Raw genomic sequence first — 20,456 nt, 5'->3', positions numbered from 1 at the left:
AGCCAGAGTTAAAATGTAAAGGACCAAGTATTGTTAAGTTTCTAAGCTACTCTCAAAGCCTGAAATTCCTGTAGCTGTTAAGACAATTCCCGGGACTGCCCATTAGATATGTGTAGGAATTCCCCCTGACCACTTAGTTGCTTAACAACTTGGGCCCAGTGCAGCTCAGCACGTAGGCACCTCAGGGCCTAAACCAATCAGTTTGAATGTATACCCCTCTTTAGGACTGACCTATCACCCCTGCCTGACCTGTTCCTGCCAACAAATGTACTAATCATGTTTGAGAGTTGTTGTTCGATTTTCCGGCGCCTCATGATGATTTGCTCTGATGTATGCAAAGCCCCTGCCCTCCCCAAAAAGTGTACTTAAGCACTGCTTAACCCCTGCTTGGGGCTCTTGGCCGCTCTCCCTTCTTGAGTGAGCACGGAGCCCCAGCGTGCTGGATCTGCAATAAACCCCCTTTTGCTGTTGCATGAGTCGGTCTCTTGGTGGTCTCTTCCTCCGTCGTTCGCCGGTCCCTTACAAGATTCCTACCAGTCCACATCTGTATAATCATGAAAATTTTAAAATACATTTGCTGTTTTCAAAATAATAGCTGTTTTCTATTGGTATGTCAAATGAAAGGACAGAATGATGTTTTTTAACGAATTTGATTAAAATATGTATACACAGGGCTGGGGCTAGGGCTCAGCGGCAGAGCGATCGGCTAGCATGTGCGAGGCCCTGGGTTCGATCCTCAGCACCACATATAAATAAGTAAATAAAATAAAGGTATTTTAAAAAACTGTATACACAATTTAAAGAATCCCAAACCAGGGGCTGGGGTTGTGGCTCAGCAGTACAGTGCTAGCCTAGCACGTTCGAGGCACTGGCTTCGATCCTCAGCACCACATAAAAATAAATAAATAAAGTAAAGGCATTGTGTCCAACCAGAACTTAAAAAAGAAAGAAAGAAAGAAAAGAATCCCAAATCAGCTATTAATACATGAACCAACTATCAAATCAACAACATATTTTAAATTCATTAATACAGAAAGGAAAGGGTAAATCAATGCTCAGACCTCTGGCTTTCTAAGGCCCAAATTAAAAATATCCTTAATACCACTAATCTCCATGGAATTACTGGCTTCAGAAAGCAGCTTTTTACTTCAAGCAGGATCAAACTAATCCCCTGACACTCCCAGGAAAGTAGTAAAATCAAGTTGTTCCAAAAATCTTTACACTTGGCATTCGTTCAGATCCTTCTAACCCACCCTCAGGCTTGTAAAATGTCAGGAAAATATTGCTCTAGCAAGTAATTATTTTATCCAAAAATGAACAGAGCAATTTAGATAGAAATAATTTGTATCCATGCCATTCATAAATCCATTCTACTATACTTCTTAAAATCAATGCATAATACATGCAACATATCATGCATTAAATATCCTATCCTAAAAGATAAATTTTCATGTAGCTGAAGTAAGTAATACCAACAGATTTTAAAACTATGAGAAGTGGGCTGGGGATGTGGCTCAAGCGGTAGCGAGCTCGCCTGGCATGCGTGCGGCCAGGGTTCGATCCTCAGCACCACATACCAACAAAGATGTTGTGTCCGCCGAGAACTAAAAAATAAATATTAAAAATTCTCTCTCTCTCTCACTCTCTCCTCTCTCACTCTCTCTTAAAAAAAAAAACTATGAGAAGTTCTTCCCACTCTACTAGGCCTTCCAAACCACTCAGGAACATTTCTGGTGGTAATCTGTCAAATGGAGAGGGAAAAAAGAATGGAGATAAAAACAAATCAACTGAATATTATGGAAGGCTTATCCCAAAACTTCCAAATTGCAAATGAGTTTAACAAACTGTAATAAGAAGTCTTCACCATTTTAAGTATTTCAAAATAGGTATGTGTTGTCTTCCTTTCTGGAGGAAAACTTTCATTTTTGACTCTTCTAATGGTCCTCATACCGCCAAAAAGTAGCAGGTGTTTGTTTAAGATTCTATCAAAGCTTTCTCAAAATATTTTTCAAATATCAAATAAAAAAATAACTGAGTCAGGGCTGGGGTTGTGGCTCAGTGGTAAAGTGTTTGCCTAGCATGTATGAGGCCCTGGGTTCAATTCTCAGCACAGCATATAAATAAATAAAATAAAGATCCATCAATAGCTAAAAAGTACATTTTTTTTTAAAAAAAAAACTGAGTCACTTAAAATAAAAAAGTTAAGGACAGGTGTGGTGGCGCACACCTGTAATCCCAATGGCTCAGAGGGCTGAGGCAGAAAGATGTCAAGTTCAAAGTAAACCCCAGCAACTTAGGGAGGCCCTAAGCAACTTATGAGACCCTATCTCTAAATGTTGGGTACAGAGCAGGCTGAACTGTGTTGTCTGCAGGGCAGGCTGAACAGATGTTGGCTGCAAGATAGCCCACGCACTCAAACCCCCCTCTATCTGGTCCTTTATCACCTGTTTGTGTCAAGTCCTGCTCAAGGCTGAGCACTCAACCCTCCTTGGGCCAACAAGGCAGCTTGCAGACCCAGAGGCCCCATTAGATTTGGGCTATAGAAACTCCCTCCTGCCAGGCCCCTCTCTCTCTTTCTCTCTCTCTCTCTCTCTCTCTCTCTCTCTCTCTCTCTCTCTCTCTCTTTCCTTCCTTCTTTTCTCTTTGTTGCACTGCTGCAATAAAGATCTTTTGGTCACTCTGAGTGTTGTGGTCACTTTTCTTTCACTAAATATTTTTTTAAAAGGGCTAGGGATGTGGCTCAGTGATTAAACACCCCTGGGTTCAATCCCTGGTATAAAAAAAAATTAAATAGGATTTTCTCTCTACCCCAAATTTAACAATATATAGATCTGAATACTACCAAGAAAAACAAAAGGGGAAAATGATTAAATATAGGTGATTCTTCTTCCCAGTAGACAGGCAGCGAATAACAGCAACTTTCTAGTCACTAAGCTATCATCTTTTTCACAGTTCACAGAGAATTTGGGTTGAACTTCTCATGATGTTCAAGAAGAAAAAGAAAATGGAGTAGAAAGAATAAAAAACACAAAAGCCTCATAAAATACCCCAACTTTTCTGAGTATCTTCAGATCCCATATAAGGCAACAGAGCAGTTCCAGAGACCATTTCTTAATGCTATTCAAAGTTTCCTATAAGACATTTGACTAGCTGCTCTATAGTACCCAGATTTGAAATTAGTTCCGTCACCTATTCCTTTTTCAAAATTTCCCTTAGGAGTATCCATACAGGAATTAAGAAAGCTAGCTAATGTGATTCAGCTGGAAAGTGTGAATCACCAGCAAGGACATGTACTCTCTGGTCTTGCAAAGATGTTACTTATTGGATTCAAGCAAATCTCTAAATGGTAGATTTTTTTTTTTTAACAAAGTTTCAATGATTATGTTTTGTTTGTTTCTTTCTTTCTGATACTTGGGAAGGACTAAACCCAGGGCCTCACACATACTAGATAAGCACTCTACCAATGAGCTACATCTGCAGCCCTTTTCAAAATTTTTATTTAAAGATAAAATAAAGTTGCCTATGGGCTGGGGATGTGGCTCAAGCGGTAGCGCGCTCGTCTGGCGTGCGTGCGGCCCGGGTTCGATCCTCAGCACCATGTACAAACAACGATGTTGTGTCCGCCAATAACTAAAAAATAAATATTAAAAAAATTCTCTCTCTCTCTCCCTCTCCCTCTATCACTCTCTAAAAAAAAAAAAAAAAAAAAAAAAAAAAAAAAAAAAGTTGCCCAAGTTGGCCTCAAACTTGGGATCATCCTTCCTCAGGATGATAAATAACATACTGATCTGTCTCTTTGTTTGTGGTTGTTTTGTTTTCTTTTTTAAGATAGAAAGAACTGGGGTGGGGCTGGGGATGTGGCTCAAGCAGTAGCGCACTTGCCTGGCATGCGTGCGGCCCGGGTTTGATCCTCAGCGCCACATACCAACAAAGATGTTGTGTCCGCCGAGAACTAAAAAATAAATATTAAAAATTCTCTCTCTCTCTTTCTCTCTCCTCTCTCACTCTCTCTTTTAAAAAAAAAAAAAGAAAGAAAGAAAGAACTGGGGTACTGGAATGTGCCATGGTGATCAGTTGTTTCTTTTTGTTTCCTCTCTTGGGATAGAAGGACTACTGTGCCTGCTCTCATACAAAAGGAAAAAGAATAGCAGTTTAAAGCTTCCAGGTTCTGTGTCTACTGAAGAGGTACTTGTTATCATGAAGTCTCCTTCCATAACTCTTGAATATTAAAAAGGGGGTAATCTTTTACCTCCCTGCCCAGTGAAAAGAGAAGAAAAGTGTTGAGAGCCACAGCCCAGTCAGAATGATGCCTGGCATTTGCCAGAGAGAATGGTTGAAAGATGACAACATCGAACCACTGAGATGATGATTTGAGTTAAGCTATACATAATTGCTGTGATGCTGGATTGATTGAATTGTATATTTGACCTTTACTGACGGGCAATGTGGGGTATTTTGTGTTTTAAAACATTTGCAAATTCTTTGGTCCTTCTACCAGAAGGTAGAGTCTAATTCTTCCCCCTTTGAAGAGAGTGCAACAGAAGGGACATTAAGCTACCTTTCCAAGTAAGTCATACTCCTGTATATTCTCTCAGGCACCTCTGCAAGGTGCTTTCTCAGGCAACTCTGGAGTTCTGTGTCATCATGTAAGATATCTGTGAGACATATAAGATACTCTGGGAGCAGTAGCTACCAGGTCTTCTCAGCCCAGCCACCAGATATGTGAAGGAATTGTCCTTTGAAATGAAGGCCCCAGATCCAGATACCATCTATCTCCAAGTGCATAAGAAACCTGGAGAAATCATTCTAAATGATTCCAGTTCAGCTATCATCTGACTAAACCTCCATGTGGAACCCTAAGAAAGAACCACCTAGTCCAAGTCCAGCTAAATAGTGAAACCATACAAAGTAAAAGGGAGTTTTTTTGTTTATACCAGTAATATGAAATTATGTGTTTCGGGGCAACAGATAATCAAAACAGATTTTGGCATAGGGAGTGACTGCTGCTCTAACAAAAAAATTAAAATGTTAGCCAGAAACGGTAGCTCATACATGTAATCCCAGTGAAAGGGTAAAGTTTCTAAGCTGCAAGGCCTGAGTTAAAATGTAAAGGACTAGGCATTGTAAAGCTGCTTCTAAACTGCAAAGCCTGGGTTAAAAAGTAAAGGACTAGGTATTGTACAGTTTCTGAACTACACACAGAACCTGAAATTCCTAAGGCAGTTAAGACAATGCCCTACTGGCCATTTAGTTGTTTAATAACTTAGGACCCTGTGTAGCCTGTGTAGCCCGGCACGTAGGCATCCAGAGCCCAAAACCAATCAGTTTGAATGTGTACCCCGCTTAGAAGTGACCAATCACCCCTGCCCAGCCTGTTCCCGCCAATGAATGTACTTAATCACGTCTAAGAGTTGTTGTTTGATTTTCCCATGCCTCATGATGATTTGTCCTGATGTATGCAAAGCCTCCACCCTCCCCCAAAAAAAAGTGTACTTAAGCATTGCTCAACCCCTGCTCTGGGCTCTTGGCTGCTCTCCCTTCTTGAGTGGGCCGGGAACCCCAGCGCGATGGAACAGACACCCAATAAATAAATCCCCTTCTGCATTTGCATAAGTCAGTCTCTTGGTGGTCTCTTTCTCCGATGCTTCGCCGGACCCTTACACCAGTGACTCGGGAAGCTGAGGCAGGAGGATCACAAGTTTAAGGCCAGTCTCAGCAATTTAGCAAGGCCCAAAGCAACTTAGGGACACCCTATCTCAGAATAAAAAATAAAAAGGGATGGGGCTGTGGTTTAGTGGCAGAGCGCTTGCCAAGTATACGTGAGGCACTGGGTTCCACCCTTAGCGCCACATTCAAAAATAAGCAAATAAAATAAAGGAATGCAGTTCATCTACAACTACCAAAGGGGGGGGGGGGCTTTTGGACCCCCAAACTTCTATGGGAAGGAAACAGAAAATTATCAAGCTGCCAAACAGAATACATTTTATAGAAAAGTTAAGAATTCAAAGAGCGGAACCAAGAGATATGGAGAATCACTTAGGCAGTACAGCTGAGCACTCTGGTGGTATTACAGAACTGGTAATAACATGCATCACTGGATTTCAGAATTGCTGCAGACCAGTGACTACTGTGAGCCTTCGTTTTTCTTTATTTCTAACTAGGAGTATCTATAAGTAGTTAGCTTATATCTGTCTACTTTTGCCTATTGGGTGGGCTGGGAAGGGGGCAGTGGATAACTTGCATCTTTAGTTCACAGGTCTTCAAAATGAAAGCAATGGTGAATAAGCCATGACCAAGCAGCCTGATCTACACCTGTATCTGATTCAGTCAGCAAGATACTGGACCTCAAACTAGAGCCTGATGCTGTAATAGAAGATTGGGGGCAGGCGGGGGTTGGGGTGGGGGTGCACCTTGAAGAAGTGATAAGTGCATTTTGTAAGTGAGAGGAATGTAAATACTTCATGACCAAAGAACAGACTGAAGAGGCTTAGAAATGATCTTTAACACTTCTCCCACCAAAAGATAGAGTCTAATTCTTCTCCCATTGAATGTAGAACAGCCTTAGAGACTTACTTCAAATGAATAAAATACAGAGGAAATGACACTTTGATTCTGACACTAGGTCATAAAAGACTGGCTGTCTTACTCAGAAGGAAGTGTTTTTGAAGCTCTAAGCCTCCATGTAAGAAGTCTGGTCACCATGAAGTCCTTATGCTGGAAAGACTACATAGAAATAGAGACATCAAGCACTGCAGCTCTCCATCTCCTATCTATTTAGACTTTTCTGTTCAAGTGCCAGACAAGTCTAAGTCTAGATGGAAGTCTTAGGAGGGCTGGGGTTATAGTTCAGTGGCACTGCATTTGCCTGGCACACGAAAGGCTCTTGTTTAGATCTCCAGAATCACACAAAAAAGAGGGAGATAACTTCAGGATCAATCACTATCTGGCTGCATTTGAATGAGAAAACTTGAGCAAGAACTAAGCCCACTTAACCCCTAGAATCATACAGGTTTTATACCACAAAGTTCTTTTGCTCCTTCATAATAGATAACTGCCAAATACATGCCTGAAATCCCAGTCTAAGACACAGGGAGGTTAAATGTACCCCACCTTCTTTTTCTTTTTCTAGTTTTAGATGAACACAATATCATTATTTATTTTTATATGGTGCTGAGGATTGAACCCAATGCCTCACACGTACAAGGCAGGCACTCGACCGCTGAGCTACAGCTACAGCCCCTTTTTTAAATTTTTATTTATATATTTTTAATTGTATATGATACTGTTTAATTTTGGTTTGCAAGTGCTTATTTTTTAATTAATTTTTTCATTTATATGTGACAGTGGAATGCATTACAATTCATATTATACATATGGAGCACAATTTTTCATATCATACCAATTTGTGTCTTCATACACGTACTTTTTTTTTTTTTTTTTTTTTTTTAGAGACAGAGAGAGAGGGAGGGAGGGAGGGAGGGAGAAAGAGAGAGAATTTTAATATTTTATTTTTTAGTTATCGGCGGACATAACATCTTGTTTGTATGTGGTGCTGAGGATCGAACCCGGACCGCACGCATGCCAGGCGAGCGCGCTACTGCTTGAGCCACATCCCCAGCCCATACACATACTTTGGATAATAATGTCCATCACATTCCACCAACATTTCTAACCCCATGCACCCTCCCTTCCCCTTGTAGCCCACCTTTCTATATTACTACCCAATTATCATCCAGCAATATAGCTCCTTACTCACCCAGTTCCTTCTTCCTATTCTTCCAGCTGAAATGTTTGACTTGACCATTATAAAATGTATTTTTACCTTTGGTTTAACATTTTTCCAATTACAATTTTTACGTTTGGTTTAACATTTATCCAATTACAATGTAACAATTACTATCAGTTTCAAAATTAGTGCCAATTTAATTTTGTTATTTGAAATTAACCTCTATTTACACACAAGCACACAGAATACTATAATGATATAATACTTGGAGATTATTTACTTTTCAAGTACTGTTAAATTATTAGATAAATTGAGGCTGATAGTGATGCTACTTCCTCCATAATAATTTGTAGTGTTTTAGAAATGTCTGTATTTTGGTTTTGGTTTTGGTTTCTTGGCTTCGATGCTAGGGATTAAACCCGGGACTTTGGGCATGCTACAAATCACATTCCCAGCATTTATAGTGGTTTTTGTTTGTTTGTTTGTTTGTTGTTTTAATTTTTTTTTAGTTATACATGGACACAGTACCTTTGTTTATTTTTATGTGGTGCTGAGGATCGAACCCAGTGCCTCACGTGTGTGAGGCAAGTGCTCAGCCCCATTTGTAGTGTTTTAAAATGTGTTATACCTGCAGAAGTAAAGCAATCATCATTAAAGTACAATAACCACTATTTATAAAAATCTAAACTCTAAAATCTCTTCATTTTTAAATGCTGATATAAGGCAGATGGGTGGGGGGGGGACCTCTTCTGTGTTTGAAGATATACAATTCAATGTATTTTAAATCACTGGCAGGAAATTTAATGTTATAGCTAAATGGAATTTGATTTTCACAGATTATGAACGTGGTTAAGCCCAACTTCTACAGAGAAACTAAAACAGCTGAGCCAAAAACTAACTAGCCCTAGCAGAATGGCAGAAAGTGCTTTGGAAGAAAAATATCAAAAAGGTCAAAGGTGGGGCTGGGGATGTGGCTCAAGCAGTAGCGCGATCGCCTTGCATGTGTGCGGCCCGGGTTCGATCCTCAGCACCACATACCAACAAAGATGTTGTGCCCGCCGATAACAAAAAATAAATATTAAAATTCTCTCTCTCTACCTCTCTCTCTCTCTCTCTTTAAAAAAAAAAAAAAAGGTCAAAGGTGAAGGTAACTTACTTCTGGAAGAGTAATTACTTTCTCCATTGTGTGAGCATTTCCAACTAGAAATTCTGAGGAGAAAAACACTGAATCTTCTAAGTCACCAAATAACTAAGAAATCCTAAATTATGTAGCAGCTATTTAATTAACCTTTTTTTTTTTTTTTACTTTTTCCTAGACTGTCAAATGTTTGATTGTTTTAGCAAGTACCAAAGGGAAAAAATCAAATATAATCATAATTAGTTTGAGAAGAAATTTTAAAAAATAAAATATGTCTTATACTTTATGTATGATTATTTGAATACTGGATAATACAGATACCCAAGTATACACTATAAAGAAAACTACTTTAAAGAGCTTCTAGCAGGATAGGTAGCTGATACTTATAATTCCAGTGTCTCAGGAGGCTGAGGCAGGAAGATCACAAGTTCAAGGCTAGCCTTAGCAATTTAGGGACACTTTCTCAGCAAAATTCTGTCCAAAAATAAAGAGGCCTGGAGAAGTAGCTCAGTGATAAAGTATCCCTGAGTTCGATCCCCAGCACCCAAAAAGAATTTCTACGTTAATATATTAGATTGGATGGGGCTGAAATGGTGCTCAGTGGTAGAGCGCTTACCTAGCATGTGCGATGCCCTGGGTTCGATCCTCAGCACCACATAAAAATAAATAAATAAATAAAAATAAAGGTATTGTGTTCAACTACAACTAAAACATAAATATTTTTTTAAATTATATATCTATATATTAGACTGGCAACTAAAAAGAAAGAAAAAGTCAGTGACCAAAAGTCTATTTAACTTATAATGTTGCTGATTTTAAATATCAAGCTGGACTCAGAGAGTCTTCCAATCCAGGGGCCTGGGGCGGCGAGGGTAGGGGTGGGGGGGTCGGGGGGTCGTTCTCTCTTATAAACAGGGAAAATGTTTAGGCCATATGCAAATTCTAAAACAGGTAAATATCACTTTCCACAGTGAACCCACACACACTCTATCTAATTACAGCTTTCTCATTCAAAAGTTCCAGCCTTTCAATAAAACTAACTTTAACTGTTAGAAACACACTACATACACTGAACTTAATCATATAAAAGAATAAATATTGGAGGGCTAGGACTATGGCTCAGTGGTAGAGTACTCACCTGGCATGTTTAAGGCACTGGGTTCCATCCTCAGCACCACATAAGAAATAAATAAATAAAATAAAGGTATTGTGTCCATTTACAACTACAAATATTAAAAAGAAAAACTTTAAAAAAATAGAATAAATATTGGGCTGGGGATGCATGTAGTTCAGTGGTACAACATTTACCTCAAGTGAGCAAGGCCCTGGTTTGAATCTCTGTCTAGCAAAAAAAAAAAAAAAAAAAAGGAAGAAATACTTGATAGTCCCAAATCCTCCCTGGAAGAATAAAGACTGAAAACTAATCTAGTAGAAAAATGCTGGATTCCCAAAACAATTCCTTTTAAGCTATACATCAAAGAGATATAGGTGTTTTACTTACCACTGTATCCCCTAGTACCTAATAGCATATTAGTGAGCACTCAAAACTGCATTTATGAATCAACATTTTCTTTTTATCTTCCATGTGAGAACTTGTATTCTAGTTCCATTCTAGCTACTTAATCCAGGGCAAGTTACTTGATTTCTAAAGCTTTAGTTTGTATTATACAATACAAAATGAGTTCGGGGGAAATTGGGGAAGGAAGATTAGCTAGCAGATCTCATGAGGATAAGAACTCTGTCTATCTTATTTACCTCTGTAAAAATGAGTTCTGGGGAATTTTTTTTTTTTTATTTTAGTTGTAGTTAGACAAAATGCCTTTATTTTATTTATTTATTTTTTTATGTGGTGTTGAGGATCGAACCCAACGCCTCACACAAGCTAGATGAGCGCTGTACCCCAGTTCTGGGGAAATTGAGGAGGAAGATTAGCTGGTCTCATGAGGGTAAGAACCCTGTCTATCTTATTCACCTCTGTATCCTACAGTCTAACAAAGTAGTTAGGGTACATACAAATATTTATTGAATAAAGCTTCTGCCAGCCCTGACTCTGTAATTCTTCACAATTTGCTTAAATTATGTTTCCTAAGGAGAGAGCCCAACGAGAAGCATATAGTATATAATATAACAAGAAGATTTAAGATTCCTCTACACTCAGCCATAAAGGGCTTTTTAAAATTAAAACACTGCCAGGAGCAGTGGTGCACACCTATAATCCCAGCAACTCAGGAGGCTGAGGCAAGAGGATCACAAGTTCAAGGCCAGCGGAGCAACTCATCAAGACCCTAAGTAAACTTTAGCAAGACCCTGTCTCAAAGTAAAAAATAAATAGATCAGGATTGTGGCTCAGTGGTATAGCACTTGCCTAGCACGTGTGAGGCACTGGGTTAATTCACAGCACTGCATATAAATAAATAAAAATAAGGATCCATTGACAACTAAAAAACTACATTAAAAAAATAAAAAGGGAGGGCTGGGGATGTGGCTCAAGCGGTAGCGCGCTCGCCTGGCATGCATGCGGCCCGGGTTCGATTCTCAGCACCACATACAAACAAAGATGTTGTGTCCGCCAAGAACTAAAAAATAAATATTAAAAATTATAAAAAAATAAAAAATAAAAATAAAAAGGGCTAGGGCTATAGCTCAGTGGTAGAGCACCCCAAGGTTCAATCCCCAGTACAGACATGCACCAAAAAAAAAAAAAGGAAAACTAAAATACATCTAAAATCTCCTCTCTATATACACACATACAGATACTTTGCAAGAAAGTGATACTATTTATCCCCTAAATATAAATTTTAAAAAGGTAAGATTTAGATATAGACAGGATGCCAGAACAATACAATTTTTCAGATTCTTCTGATCTTTTTTTTAGTCTGTTTCTATTATGCTGCTTGAATCACTATTAAACAAGCCTGAAAGATCATCAAATCAACCCATTTCCAATCCAAAAATGTATTTCAAAGTCAATTACTACTACTTACAAGTAAGAGAGTAAACATAATAGTTATTTATTCCATCTGACCATTCTTCAGCATAATTGCTTGAGAGCTGTATGTACACACAGGATACAATCAAAAACTACCACCTGTTTATTATCTAGGGTCCTTTCTACGGCACTATTATTAAAACTATTACACATGTGAGGCCCTGGGTCTGCCCCCCAGACACGTAAAACATACACACACAACTATCCAACTAACATTTTGTGTGTGTGTGTGGTGCTGGGGATTGAACCCAGGACCTTGTGCATGCAAGGCAAGCACTCTATCAACTGAGCTATATCCCCAGCCCTCCAACTAACATTTAAAAGGATCTTATGCCTCTGGAATACCATCCTCATATGAGGTGTGACTTTTGAGACGTTGGTTCATCTCTGCTATCAGGCAATAATGACTAAAAAAATTCAAAAACAAATTACTAAACAAATTATTATGACTGACATATTCCAAATTGTTCTTAGTATTAGAGTCTAATAATTAATAACTTTTGGAACTATTAACCCATATCTGCACTAGCACTTTGCTGTCTGTAACCTACCATTTACTACTTTATGTTCACTCAGCCACTTACTACATGGCAAATATTGTGCTAGTCCAGGGGACCATAAACATTTTCTATCAAAAGCCAAACAATAAATGTTAGGATTTGCTAGCCATAGTCTGTCACAATATTCAACCCTGTTGTTGTGATGTTAAAGCCACATTAATAAATAAGCATGGTTGTGTTCTAATTAAGCTTTATTTACAAACAAGGCAGTAGGCTATTTCTGGTTTGTCAATCCCTGTTCTAGCCTATGGGAGACAGCAGTGAAACAAAATTTTTGTAATTAAAAATTAAAGTCAGCAAACACACATCCACACAGAGAACTGGATGCCACTAAGTGCTATGGTAAAATCTAACGCAGGGTAAAGGGGATAGGAGAACCAGGTACTCACTGACATGGTGATATCTGAGTCTAACATCTAAAATGAGGAAGAGGCGAAAGCCATGCTACCTGCAAAGGAAAAATATTTTAAGGGAGTGCAAATGCTCTGAAGAAAGAACCATCTAGTATCTTAGAAAAATAGCAATAGTCACTGTGTAAAGTGGCATGCACCCATAGTCCAAGCTGCTCAGGAGACTGGGGCAAGAGAATCACACAAGCCCAGCAGTTTGGGGCCAGTCTAGACAACACAGTGAAATCCTGTCTCTTTTTTTGAAAGAAAGAGTTTAGGGGGCAGGAGGGAGTGAGGGAGAGAGGGAAGGAGGGAGGGAGGAAAGAAGGAAGGCAGGCAGGCAGGAAGGCAGGCAGTTAGGCGGCAATGATGTCATTGTGGATAGAGGGACGTGAGAAGGAAAAAGAGCCAGAAAATTAGGCCAGAGAGTAAGCTGAGGCCCTTGTCAGAACTGTGGCATCTCTACTAAAGTAGAAAGCCAATGAAAGGTTCTGAGCAAAGGAATGACAAAAGCTTACTTATTAGAGGATCTTTTAAGATATCTGTTCAGAAAAGACTGCACAGAGATAAGGGCAGGAACAGAGAAATCAATCAGAAAACTAATGAAATTATCCAGAAAAGACAGAATGGCAGTTGGAATCTTGGTGGTAGCAGTAGATATGGGATCAGATTCAGTATATATTCTGAAGGTAAAACAAGATTGGATGTGAAATGTTATACTAAAAAGCCTCAAGGATAATTCCACAGTTTTGGCCAAAGTAATGAGAAGGGTAGTCTCTGCTGATGACAATGACTCTGGAAAAAGGCTTGGGAATACAATGTTTTGGGATGCCTATAATAATAATAACATGTTAGTCATGCACACAGAGATGTTAAGTAGGCAGAGGGATTTAGAAGTCTGAAGTTAACATACTTTTTTTTTCAAATTTACAAGCCACATGGCTGTCTTCTTTTTGCAGCTAACATACCTTTACATTATGATTGTTCCCAGTATATGATCATTTTCTCCAACTGGATTATAAAATCCTTAAGAACAATTAACACCTCACCATCACTTAGCTCACAGATATATCCTCTACTTTATACACAGTTTGAATAAGGTTATATTTCTAGTTCCTAAATCCGTTAAAGGCAGAAGCAGCAAATTCACAACAGGGAAAAGGGGGTTAGGGATGTAGCTCAGTGGTAGAGTATTTGCCTGGCATGTGTAAAGTCCTGGGTCCAATTCCCAGCACTATGAAAATAAAAATAAGTAAGACAGGGAAAATAACACAGCAGCTATAACTAACAGCTAGAAAACAATAAACAAAAGAAATTATAAAAAGCTGATAAAAACTAGCAAGATACAGCATTTAAATATTTATTTACTATAGGTACAAATACATATACAAATGTCACTAAGTTTGTTTGATGCACTTAGTATTTCCAATTATCTTTAATTGCATTTAATGTGATTAATTTTAAAAATATTGCTATTAGCTGGGCAGAGTGGCACATACCTGTAATACCAGCAACTCAGGAGGCTGAGACAGGTGGACTACAAGTTCAAAGCCAGCCTCAGAAACTTAGGGAAACCCTCACAATTTAGTGAGACCCTGTCTCAAGATAAAAAAAAAAATAAGAAGGGCTGGGTATGTAGCTCAATGGTAAAGCACCCCTGGGTTAGCTCCACAATACCAAAAATTAAAAAAATAATAAAAATACTGCTATTAAAAATGAAAAAAATAGGGCTGGGGCTAGAGCTCAATGGCAGAGTGCTTGCCTCACACACATGAGGCACTGGGTTCAATCCTCAGCACCACATAAAAATAAGTAATAAAGGCATGCTGTCCATCTACAACTACCAAATTTTTTTTTAAATGAAAGAAACAGCATGGAAGAATAAATAAATCATTTATTTGAAATTTTTGTTTTATTCTCACAGATTTGTTACAAGGGAGCAAATGAAGATAGATAGATAGATAGATGAAAGTCATTTAACAAACATCTCCTTGTGTTAAAAGTGGTGGCTATCAGAAAAAAAAAAAAAAAAAAATAAGCCATCATTCAAGCTTGAATCTCTTCCTAAGAGGTAGAAGTACAAACAAGTATAACACAATGTGATCAGTACAATGAATAGATTTTGAATTCAGACATCTGGGTTTGAATTTTGACAATGATACTTAAGTACCTTCAGGCATGTTATTAATATCTCTGTGTACAGTTACTGAAACGATTATATGTAAATTAATATAAATATTAAACTAGCACAGTGGATTGCTGGTAGCTCATTGTAATCCTCATTCTCAGACATATATGATATTATGAAATCCTTATGATGGGCTACACTAGGTGCCTGTTAACTTTTCTATAAAGAGCAGTCATCATCTGGGCATGGTGGCTCACACCTGTAATCCCAGCAGCTTGGAAGCTGAAGCAGGAAGAACACAAGTTCAAAGTCAGCCTCAGCAACTAAGCAAGACCCTGTCTCTAAATAAAAATATAAAAAAGGGCTAGAGATGCTATTCAGTGGTTAAGACCCCTGGGTTCAATCCTAGGTATCAAAGGAAAAAAAAAGAGCAAGTTGCCAAATATTTTAGGCTTTGGAAACCATACAGTCTCTACCACAGTTACTCAAAAATACTGTTGCATCATGAAAGCAACCATGATAGTACAGAAAAACATAGGCGCAGCTGTGTTCCAACAAAAGTTTTATTACATAGATTTTTTTAAGTGTTTTTTTTTCTAAGAGAGAGAGAGAGAAAGAAGAGAGAGAGAGAGAGAGAGAGAGAGAGAGAGAGAGAGAATTTTTTTATTTATTTTTTAGTTTTGTTTTTTTTTTTTGGCGGACACAACATCTTTGTTTGTATGTGGTGCTGAGGATTGAACCCGGGCCGCACGCATGTCAGGCGAGCGAGGTACCGCTTGAGCCACATCCCCAGCCCTATTACATAGATATTTGAATTCCATATAATTTTTATATTTCACAAAATATTCTTTGATTTATTCCAAGCATTCATCTGTAAAAACCACTCTTAGCTTACAGGCCATACAAAGATGGGTAGCAAGCCAGATCTGACCCATGAGTCATTTGCCAATCCCTCATGTTTAGAAATGTTGAGGATGCAGACAGTGATCAGAATACATGATTCTGTACCCTCTTCCCCTGTATACAATGAGGTATAGTACGCAGTTGGAGAGACAAAGACAGAACACCTGTGGCTGCTGGACACCTAACTATCCTCCTGTTTTCTCTCTGCCCAGCTAATTCCTGCCTTTAACGGTCACGAACTCCAGAACCCAAAATCTTCCCTGTTGCCCCCATGTATGATTAATCTCATGCTTTTACTAAAGGCTCCCAAAGAACCCTGAAAACTTCTATCACAGCATTCACCACACTAACCTATAATTTATTTCTGTTCTTAATATCTGCTACATTATAAATCCGTGTAAGCAGGAACTTATCTACTTGCTCAACATCTCTAGCATCTAGCCCAGTGCCGGGCACGTAGTAGGTGCTAGTAGATATTCCCTGAAATTAATGACTCTAATAAGAGTCAACTCCCACATCTAGCAACTGCTTTTAGGAACCTGTCAGAACACAGAGCCATGGGCAGGTGCCCTCCCTCCAAACAGTACTTTACTCTCCCTTCCCAGAATATAGCTCTAACTTTTCCTCTTCTAATTCCTGTTTTCTTGGCCAGATTTAAGTAATCTAAAATGAATTCTCTTTGAAATCTCTTCCCTTCCTTCCCTTTTTTTAATATTTATTTTTTGTAGTTGTAGTTGGACACAATAACTTTATTTTACTTATTTATATGTGGTGCTGATGATCAAACCCAGGGCCGTGCATGTGCAAAGCAAGCACTCTACCACTGAGCCATAACCCGAGCCCCCTTCCTTCTCTTTTCAAACCTTAAGCTGAACCACCACCACTAATTCTTTTTTTTTTTTTTTAAAGAGAGAGTGAGAGAGAGAGGGGGACAGAGAGAGACAGAACTTTAATATTTATTTATTTTTTCTTAGTTCTCGGCGGACACAACATCTTTGTTGGTATGCGGTGCTGAGGATCGAACCCGGGCCGCACGCACGCCAGGCGAGCGCGCCACCGCTTGAGCCACATCTCCAGCCCCACCACTAATTCTTTATTGTGATTTTACTGTCATCTCCCTAGCAAGCCAGTAATAGCTTCATTTACCAGTTTTTACGATATTTAAGAATAGGATATTGAGAGCTAGGGTTGTAGCTCAGTGGGAGAGTGCTTGTCTAGCATGTGCAAGGCACTGGGTTTGATTCTCAGCACACATATTTAAAAAAAAAAAAGTCCATCACAACTAAAAAAATAATTTTAAAAAAGAATAGGGTACTGAAAATATGTACATGTGCTACTCCAGGTTTTCAGTAAGAAAGGGGAAAAAAATGGAAGTAGGGTAAGAAACAACTAAACCACTAAACAACTGGGAGTTCCAGTTTTTGAACAGCTAGAATAATGCGCTTTTTACCATTGCCCACTTTGGGCCCCAGCTACTCTGGCCTTCTCTGCTGGGACACAAGCATTGAAAGGAATAAAGGGCCTGATGTGTACATCCCGTGTAACAGAAAGGGCGACAATAAAATAGCAATCCTAAAGAAAGAAAAAAAAAAGGAATAAAGGGAACTTCTTACTCTTCACTCTTGGGCTTTTTGAAGTCTCTACCCTTCACTGCTTACACTTCAATTTGTATTGAGACATTGGGGCTAATCTCATTATGGTCTCTGGGCCTCTTTACATGACTTACCACAAGATCTCAGGACTCACAGGTCATTCTAAATCCTCCAAACTATCATGCTTTTTCATGAATTCCCCCTCTTCCACTCCTCCTCAACTCCCACTCCTCTATTTACACCATATCCCCTGGAATTCCTGGGCAAAATCCTCTATATCTTCAACCTCTTGTTTGAATGATCCTATCATCTTTTACTCTAACTAAATCCAATTGCTCTGAAGCCCTGTCCTTTTTTTTTTTTTTTTTTGGGGGGGGGGTACCAGGATTCAAACTCAGAAGCACTTGACTACTGAGCTACATCCCCAGCTCTATTCTGTATTTTATTTAGAGACAGGGTCTCAATGAGTTGCTCAGCACCTCACTTTTGTTGAGGCTAGCTTTGAACTCACTATCCTCCAGCCTCAGCCTCTTGAGCCACGGGATTACAGGTATGTGCCACTGAGCCCAGGTTGCTCTCTTGACAGTACTATTAATACTGTTTTCTCTCCACACCCCTTTTGCTACTGGGCCTGGAAGTTAAAGAGGTAGGTATTCACCTTGTACCTAGTTTCCTCTTCCAGCTTATTCCCCTTCCTTCCTAAGAAAGTCTTGCTCAGACCACACCATCACCTACCCCTCTTCATTATGTTCTAAATGTACATGGAACAACACTACCTCTCAAACTTAGAAAATTTTAGTTCCTGGTTCACCAGCCTATCATTATTCCAGATGATTTCAGTGTTCACCTAGATGTCTGTTCCAACACTCTGACCTCTAGGTTCCTTCATCTCCTCTCATTTTTTTTTTTTTTTTTTTAGTCGTACTGGGAATTGATCCTAGGGATGGTTTACCACTGAGCTACACATCCCTAGGCCCTTTCGCTTTTACTTTGAGACAGAACCTCCCTAAGTTGCCCAGGCTGGCCTCAAACTTGCAATTTCCCTGCCTCAGCTTCTCAAGTCACTAGGATTACAGGCATGTAAAACCATGTCAAGCTTATGCAACAATTTTAACAAACTTATCTTCTGTCCTACTTTGACCACTCATTTCCCATAATCAATAGTCTACACCTTGTCAGTACCATAATCTCTTTTTTTAATTTAATTTAATTTGTTACATATGACAACAAAAATGCATTACAATTCATATTACACATATAGAGCACAATTTTTCATCTCTCTGGTTATACACAAAGTAGAGTCACACTTATTCATGTCTTCATACATGTACTTAGGGTAGTGATGTCCATCTCATTCCACTGTCTTTCCTACCCCCAAGTCTCTCCATACTCTACCTTATCTGCACCTCTTCTCCAATCACCACTTCCTATCTTTTCAGATTGCTCCTCCCAGCACCCTAAATCCAACAATCCTTTGACCCCCATTCACAGAATTTACAAGACATTGATCCCATTCTCCTCTCAGGTCAAATCCCTGAGCTTAGCATTCATGGCCTATCATGCTAATCACTCCTTTGCATATACTTCAAGCCTTCTGCTTCCTCCCTTACTTCATCATCATTACCTGGCAGAGCACCAACTGTGCTTAAATACAACCACCTGCCAAACAAACTAAACCCTTTAAGACATTCAGGAGGCAACTAGAAATATTTTTTTTTTTTAAAGAGAGAGTGAGAGAGAGAGAGAGAGAGAGAGAGAGAGAGAGAGAGAGATTTTTTTTTAATATTTATTTTTTAGTTCTCGGCGGACACAACATCTCCATTGGTATGTGGTGCTGAGGATCGAACCCGGGCCGCACGCATACCAGGCGAGCGCGCTACCGCTTGAGCCACATCCCCAGCCCAATATTTTTTAATTGTAGATGAACACGATAGCTTTATTTTTATGTGGTGCTAAGGACCAAACCCAGTGCCTAACATGTGTGAGACAAGCGCTCTACCACTGAGCTACAACCTCAGCCTGGCAACTGGAAATTTTAAAACTAAAGGATATTTAATGTTAAGGAATTATTAAGTGTTTCAGTATGATAATAGTTATTTTTGGTAAGAGTTTATATCTTTTAGAACTGGGTATGATGGTACACACTTGTAATCTTTTTCTTTTTTAAATTTTTATTAGTCATTGATGGAACTTTATTTATTTGTTTATATGTGGTGCTAAGAATCAAACCCAGTGCCTCAAACATGCTAGGCAAGCACTCTACCACTGAGCCACAACCCCAGCCCCTCCACACACCTGTAATCTTAGTACTCGGGACCTAGGCACAACTATCCCAAGTTTGAGGACAGTCTTGGCAACTTCATGAGACCTTATATCAAAATAAAATATAAAAAGGGCTGGGGACTTGGGCCATGCGTGGTTGTACATGCCTGTAATCCCTGTGGCTCAGGAGGCAGAGGCAGGATGATTGAGTGTTCAAAGCCAGCCTCAGCAATTAAGTGAGGCACTAAGCAACTCAGTGAGACCTTGTCTCCAATAAAATACAAGATAGGGCTGAGTATGTGGCTCAGTGGTCAAGTGCCCCTGAGTTCAATCCCTGGTATACTCCCCCCCCAAAAAAAAAAGGGCTGGGGATTTAGCACAGGGTAGTGGTAGGGTGCCTGTGGGTTCAATCCCCAGTATTGAAGAACAAAAAAAATTCATGGGCTAGGGGTATAGCTCAATGGTAGAGTACTTACCTATCATGTACAAGGTCCTGAGTTCAATCCCCAGCACCAAAATAAATAAACTCACATAAAATAAAATCCAGACCTTTTTACAACATATTTATACATAAAATGTAATTTCTGGAATTGCTTCAAAATAACATGAAAGAGTAGAAATGTATGAAAATGCATATAAAACAAAATTAGACATGAGTAAATATTTGTTGAAGCTAGGTAGAAAGTACATGAAGGCTCTATCTACTTCTGTATGTTGAAATTTTCCCCTAATAATATGCTAAAAACAAAGGATGCCTGTACCATGTAAC

The 20,456-nt window shown here is 39.1% G+C and overlaps 1 protein-coding gene across 5 annotated transcripts in view; it reads right to left on the bottom strand.

The window, feature by feature from the left end:
* Window positions 1-20,456, bottom strand: part of SPATS2 (spermatogenesis associated serine rich 2) — a 111,791-nt gene that overhangs the window by 69,336 nt on the left and 21,999 nt on the right. The window contains exon 1 of one of the 5 annotated variants that reach the window (XM_081311507.1): window positions 12,803-12,867. The exons of the other annotated variants lie outside the window; for them this stretch is intronic. The gene's annotated coding sequence lies outside the window, so the exon portion shown is untranslated. Of the gene's footprint in view, window positions 1-12,802; window positions 12,868-20,456 lie in introns of those variants that run through there. 5 annotated transcript variants of the gene reach the window in all.

The sequence above is a fragment of the Spermophilus citellus genome (assembly GCF_964194105.1).
Source record: "Spermophilus citellus genome assembly, chromosome: 10".
Lineage (NCBI taxonomy): Eukaryota > Metazoa > Chordata > Mammalia > Rodentia > Sciuridae > Spermophilus > Spermophilus citellus.
The sequence above is the reverse complement of the archived record's forward strand: the minus strand, read 5'-3'. Positions and strand labels throughout refer to the sequence as shown.